This window comes from Mustelus asterias, unplaced genomic scaffold (assembly GCF_964213995.1).
Source record: "Mustelus asterias unplaced genomic scaffold, sMusAst1.hap1.1 HAP1_SCAFFOLD_199, whole genome shotgun sequence".
In the NCBI taxonomy this organism is placed as follows: domain Eukaryota; kingdom Metazoa; phylum Chordata; class Chondrichthyes; order Carcharhiniformes; family Triakidae; genus Mustelus; species Mustelus asterias.
Genome location: NW_027590191.1, coordinates 488810 through 494608, shown reverse-complemented (window position 1 = coordinate 494608; position 5799 = coordinate 488810). Strand labels below are relative to the sequence as shown.

Here is a 5799-nt window from a genome sequence, read left to right as displayed (position 1 = left end):
GTTTTAGATAATAAGACACTGGAATATATCACCCTGTTTCACATGAAATGAAACAAAATGAGAATTAATCATTTCTTAAAATGCTGCGAATGCAATATATATTTTGTTGTCAGTGCCAGCATTTGTTGTCCATCCCTATTTCCCTCTGAACTGAGTATTTTGCTGGGCCATTTCAGAGGGCAGTTAAGAGTCAATCACATTGCCTTTCCTCTGGAGTCCCATGGAGGCCAGAAAGGAGAAGGATGGCAGATTTCCTTCTGCAAGATGTGTTTTCATGGCAATCAGAAAACAAAGCTTCATTACTGAGACTAGCTTTCACTTCCGTTGCAGTTCTAGACTGCGGTGGGATCGTGACCTGCGAGCCTGGGTCACAGGATTCATACTCCACTGATTTTACCACTATGTCACTATATTCCCGGAAGAGTGTAAGTTTAAATGCTTCACATGGAATCAAACCACTTAATTTCACATTGAAAACAAACATTTAAAGCAGTGTACTGTTGAAATCAGTGTCGTCCACTCAGGATACAGGGGAATTGACGAGATATCTATTGCTTTCATTCAAAGACAGAAAAATGTGGTGAATCCTCAGCGTCAGTGATGAAGGAACTGCGCTCCGAAAGCTCGTGATTTCAAACAAACCTGTTCCACTTTAACCTGGTGTTGTGCGAATTCTTACCGGGTACTGAAGGCCATTTCATTTACAATTCGCAAAAAGATTATTTTTATAAAATTAACAGCTTTCAGCAAATCGCACCGCAATCACATTGCAGACGGTGCAGTGAGTTACTCTCCTGGCCTCATTGCATCAGCCCCAGAGGACGACTTCTCAAGAACACAAAAAGCTCAGCGAAAAGAGGTTGGTGGCTTCATTCATCAAGGATTACCCTGGAGCACGTGACCTTTCCCCCAAATCACACACGCACACACACACACGCCCACAATTGCTCAATAATGCTCAGGTCACCTCAATTTCCGTGTTGGTTTCGTTGATAAAATTCGCTGCTTTCACTGCCATGGTCTGGGTTCGATTCACGGTTAGGGAATGATGATTCATTGCTCTCGTGCAACACATGAATTAAGGAGAGTGGGTGTGGTTCCTGGTCGAAAACGGGAGAGATACTTGTGGCAGGTTGATCAGGAAGAAGGAAAAATCTGCCCCATTCCACAATCCTGTCAATTACCCACAACGATTCAAATTTACATTACGAAGTCTTACAACACCAGGTCTATTTGGAGTCAGGAGCTTTCGGAACGCTGATAAAATAAAGCAAATTGATTTTATTATCGGAGCAAATGAACCAGTTGGACTTTAACATAATGATGTGAGACTTCTTATTGTGCCCACCCCAGTCCAACCCGGTATCTCGACATCATATTTACATTGCAATTGCTGGTACCTACTGTCAGAATGAGTGAGTTACCTTCTACTGCATTAAATTTCACTGTGGCTCACCACATTCAAAGAGTAGTGTTTGTTATAAACCTTAGTGTGGTAAATCTGTTGAAAACCTTCAGCTTATCACTGCTCTGCTTTCATCACACTCGAAGCTAATGTGAAAAGATGAATAATTTCAAAGCTGAACAACGTGCACAAGACTGGAAGGAGAATGCTACTGTGAATAATTGGCACTGTGCATATTCCTGTATCCAGTCTATGGGAGAACCAGGAGAATGAAACCCTGATGGTCCAGTGCTTAGGATTTGGCGCTTTCAGGGTCATAGATCGGTTTCGATGTGCCAAGATTTAAAGTTTTTGCTAATCTATTTCACAAACCTGAGTTGTTTCCTGATCGAAAACAGCTCTGTCGGAAGTAGTGGAGTTAGATCTATCTTTACTCCGAATTGGAAATGTCACATGGGCAACAGTTCAAGAACAAACACAGATAGTGAAGGTCAGTGATAGGCTGCAAAGCGCTGCCAATAGAGATGGGGATACAAGGTCAAATCTGTATGACAATGGGGTAGATTTTATCGATTAGATTGACACAAACATCTCCGAGACCTGGATCCAAATCTCAGCCAAATCACAAGGAAACATCTCGCGAACTTAAACGCTAAGCTTTCCGACTTCACTCAGAAACCAATAACTCTGAGACAAAGCGGGATGCAGTCTGACCACTGGATCCCCCTCCACCACTTAATAAGACTATGCTGGATCCCGAGCAGTAGTTGACAGCTGAGGGGGCGTAGCTCAGTGGTAGAGCATTTGACTGCAGATCAAACGGCCCCCGGTTCAAATCAGAGTGACCCCTTCCTTGTCTTAATTGTTGCCTTAGTTTCAATTGTGACTGTCTTTCTTTGGCTGCAAAGCGCATTGTGACGTCCACCAACCGGGAAAAGCGTGATATAAATGCGAATCGGTCTTTCCTTAATTACCTTCAGTCCCAATTATTTGATTACTGACAATCGTCAGTGGAAACAGTTTGTCCCTTTCTGCTCTATCAACGGCCCTTTCCCATGTTGGGAGAAGCGGGAAACCCCTAAATCGCTGCAACACTGTGGGGAATGAAGTAGTCAAAAGGGCTTGCATAGTATTGTAAACGATGTGGCCATGTTGTTGTTTTCGACTATGTTTTAAAAAAAGAGAATTGGGGTTGGATATATACAGCACTCGCTGACACCCTAATATAGTGTGTCTTCGTCTAAGTGGCGGAATTCGTTATTGCGTTCGACTTTAAGCAAATGGTTGGTGGCTCAGTACCATCCAGAGGCGGTGGTTGTACTTTTATTTTCCCCATAAGCATTCATTGTCGCGCAGTTCCGGCTTGTGAACGGAGGCAACAATAAAAATATTTCTCAAGTGTTGCCGCTCGACTGTTGTCAGGAGTTGTCAACATTATTTATTTCATGAATATTGATATCATACATATCACATGCTATAATATATATTCATTTCAAATATGCAATTAAAGTTAAGAATTAGAGTCTTGGCTGGATGTGTTTGTGTGTCAGTTCTCCGATGAGTCCTCATCTGAGACTGGGAAACAATCGCTCAGTATTCTGTAGGTTCAATAAGATTGCCTCTCAGGGAATTTCAGCCCAATTTACACAGCCTCTCATCCCAGGAGAACTTGGCTGATCTCATCGCAGAATTAGAGTCTTGAGAAGCTTGTCTCATCGCAGGAACCTACCAAGTGGACCGTCTCCAATGGAAGGATAGCCTTTTTTCTGAAAAAAAAGCATTGTGGATATCAGAACTGCGCCGAATATTTCACACTTGCTCCCAACAAAACGCTGTATAAATGTAAGTTGGTGTTTTTAATCTTATACAGCAATCTGTTGGCAATAAAGACCAAAATGTCATTTCCCTTCCTATTGTTTGCTGCACCACCATGCTACCTTCCTGCGTTCCTTATACAAACACACCCAAATCTCTTTCAACATAAACGCTTATATTAGGAAAGACGATGGCCTAGTGGTATTATCGCGAGACTATTAATCCAGAAACTCATCCAATTTTATGGGTCCCGGTTTTGAATCCTGCCAAGGCACGCTGTGGAATTTGTATTCAATAAAAACTATCTGGAATTAAGAATCCACTGATGAACATGAAACCATTGTCGATTGTCGGAAAAAAAACCATTGAGTTCGGTAATGTGCTTTAGCGAAGGAAACCTGCCGTCCCTTATCCGTCTTGGCCTACATTGATTCCAGAGCTGCAGCAAAGTGTTTGACCCTAACTGTCCCAGGGCAACCAGGATGCACAATAAATGCTGGCCAGCCAGGGAAGCTCATTTCTAATTAATTAAAAAAAACTAGGTCACCTTTTCAAACATTGTCTGCTCTTTCTCTGTTTATGAACAAGAGAATACCTTTTTGGCAACATGGTGGCACTGTTGCCTCACAGCGCAAGGGGCCCGGTTTCAGTCCCCGGCATTGGATACTGTCTGTACAGAGTCTGCATGCTTTCCCCGTGTTGCGTGGGTTTCCTGCGGGTGCTCCTTCTTACCCCCACAGAGTGAAAGATGTGCTGGTTAGGTACATTGGCCATGCTAAATTAGCTGTCAATTTACCCGAGAAGGTGCCAGTTCTGCCGACGACGTAATTGTCACAGAACTTCATTGCGGTGTTAATGTAAGCTCAATTGTGGCACTAATAAATAAACTTTAAACTGTCCAACCTTACACCCGATCTGCTGCAACCACTGAGCTATGGAGCCAATTCCTGCGCCCAGCGCGGAATTGGTGTATCATTATCGGTGGAGCGAAAAGGGGGTTGAATATTCAGGTGGGTGATATTTGATGGATGTGGAAATATCCGAGGTGGAGAACAAGGAGTTAATCGAGGAGACTTGAAAGAGGAAGAATTTGACATGTGTGTCAGTTGTTTTTGTGATAAATATCTGCCGCGTCATTCTTCTTCACAGTTTGTTATTGTTACATCTCTGATTTTTCCAACTCTGATAAAATTTATCCAGCTGCGGATTAATCTTGTTTCTCCCTCAACAGACACTGTGAGGCGTGCTTTCGTTTAATACTTGCCTGGGACGCTAACGCGGAACATGGCGCCGAAACCTGACCACGGGACGCCAGGAAAGCTAATATCAGAGATTTGAAATTCATTGATAACCATCTCTGTCTCCACCGCTTCATTTCAGGTCACTTTCGCTACTGACATTGTCACACAGTCATTCCAACATTTTATAACCAACTGAAACAAATTATGTCTTCTTCCTTCATGTTCAAATACTTTCGACTCGAGAAACTCGGTACGTGCTGAGCAAAGTGCCGTTTAGTTAACAGTTTATCATCAATTCCGGGCTATAGCGGTGGAAACATTGACTATGAACCACTCGACCACACAGGCTCCACTATCACTGGCTCAGTGTTTCCTTGTCCACCATTCCTGGTGTCATGTAATCCATCCTCCCTTGTGCTCTACCACAGAAATTCCTTTTTTTTTAATTTCACTGAGTGATTCCTGACTTTTCAATCAGAAAATACTCGGAATAATCAGCAGGTCAGTTCATGTTTAGTGACAAACGCGCAAACAATTCCACTAATCGAACCCCTCTGAAACTAAAACCGTTTGGATTTTTTTCTGTGAAGGCAAAATACTGCAGATGCTGGAACCGGAAACAAAATAGAAAAATGCTGGAAAATCTCAGCAGGTCTGACAGCATCTGTAGAGAGAGAATAGAGCCAACGTTTCCTGAAGTCTGCCCACTCAGGGAGCTCCACAGGCAGCTCCAAGCTGCAAAGAGTGAAGCACTGAGAGTTGGGGTAAGTGTGGGAGTTTAGGGAAGTGGATGGAGTGGTGTTGCTGTGTCTTGTTTCGTTTACTACCCGGTCCTTTACGACCAGGTCCAGTGCGGGCAGGTGTCCCCAGACATTACAGTTCAGAAAGTGATGTGAGCAGATGGGTTTATTGAGACTTTCAGAAGGCTTTCGACAAGGTCTCACAAAACTAACTACCATGTAACATGAAAACGCATGGGATTGCAGGCAATGTTTTGAGATAGATAGAAAGCCAGTAAGCAGACAGAAAGCAAAGAGTTGGCAATAAATGGGCCTTTTTCTGATTGGAAACATAGAAAAACATAGAAAACCTACTGCACAAAACAGGCCCTTCGGCCCCACAAGTTGTGCCGAACATATCCCTACCTTCTCGGCCTACCATCCTATTAAGTCCCATGTACTCATCCAGGAGTCTCTTAAAAGACCCGATTGAGTTTGCCTCCACCAGCACTGACGACAGCCGATACCACTCGCCCACCACCCTCTGTGTGAAAAACTTCCCCCGAACAATTCCCCTGTACCTACCCCCCAGCACCTTAAACCTGTGTCCTCTCGTAGC

The 5799-nt window shown here is 43.5% G+C and overlaps 1 non-coding gene across 1 annotated transcript; it reads left to right on the top strand.

Annotated features, from left to right (window-relative positions):
• Nucleotides 1–2183: 2183 nt before the first annotated feature.
• On the top strand, nt 2184–2255 carry trnac-gca (transfer RNA cysteine (anticodon GCA)). Its single transcript has one exon. It is a non-coding gene; the product is annotated as a tRNA-Cys (tRNA).
• Nucleotides 2256–5799: the final 3544 nt, after the last annotated feature.